The following is a 1,329-nucleotide window of genomic DNA, read 5'->3' on the forward strand; positions in this document are numbered from 1 at the left end:
TATGAGTTAGAGCCAAGTCAGTGGAGGTTGCAGCAGAGCTTGTGTGGGTCAGGGGACTGTGGAAGAAAAAGTAGGGTCTGGCCTGAGTTTGCCAGGTGAGCAGTACAGATCTTGTAGCTTGAAAATCTGTGTGCAATTTGTTATTGCACAGCCCCCATATCTTCCCCCAAAGCATCATTTAAAGTGTTTTTTAAAAATAAAGACTATATTAAGGCATCCATAGGCAACATGACAGTATTACAGTTTCACAGTCTGTCACAAGGCCAAGGCTTCCTATATGTTGGTGTTTGGCTTGCACAAATGACACTATCTGAATGCATTTTTCTAGCAGCACAGAGGCTACTGATGCTGGAAAACAGCTGAAGAAAATGAACTATGGGCTGGTCCCAGGCTAGATTAGAAAGACACTAAGTGTTGTTTGGGCAAGACAAAATAGCTGGCAGCTATAGGAGCTCCTCCGTACCACTCATGTCAGTGCCTTCAAAGTGGAAATTCATATTTTTGTGGCATTAGAGAGCTCTAATCCATAAGCTCTGCGGTCTTCATGTTCATAATATTAGCCCGATGAAACCTGTGGAAGGGCAATCCTGAATATAGAGGGACCGCTGCACATTACTACACACAGTTTTTTTCCAGTTTAAAGGAATGCCTAGGTCAGTATGGCTAGCCTGGCTTTTTGAGAGCACTCGGCACCGTGGGTGCTAACACCATTTGCAGCTCAGCACCTGGACAAATCAACCCCTGGATCACATCAAGGGCAGCTTATTAGCGCGTGGGAAGAGTTACACTGGATGACTTGTGGCACGCCACAGAGTGGTCTGTGGCTGAGGCAGTGACAGAAAAATTGTATCCTGGGCAGCATTAATCTGCCTTAACCATGAGCTCATCCTTTCTGACTCATACTGTGTGCTTTCCAGTTCCTACAACAGGCACAGGAGTTGTTTTCAGTCCTTTTCCTTGCAGAGCCTTGATTGACTCCGTGAGCAGCTCCAGCCTGTGATCTGAAGGAGGAAGGTCCTGTGCAGAGCGCTGCCACAGCCCACAATAAAGTGTGTATATAAGCACACCGTGGTAAGGCTGCAAGGGCAGTATTAATTCTCCCACTTTGTGATTTCCAAACATTTTCCTTTGCAATCCTTTATTCTAGTACACTCTCTGTATATTCATTTTAAGTGCAATGTCTCACCTTCCCATACTGAACAGTCACTGCCACATAATTAATTAAATTGTGCTTAATCAAAAAATGAAACCTGCACTGTCCAGGATACAGCAGTCAACTGCTTAATCTATTCTATTTCTTGCTTGGAGGATTTGCTGTGTCTCCAAATT

Source organism: Fulmarus glacialis, unplaced genomic scaffold (assembly GCF_000690835.1).
Source record: "Fulmarus glacialis isolate BGI_N327 unplaced genomic scaffold, ASM69083v1 scaffold10997, whole genome shotgun sequence".
Taxonomy (NCBI): Eukaryota; Metazoa; Chordata; class Aves; order Procellariiformes; family Procellariidae; genus Fulmarus; species Fulmarus glacialis.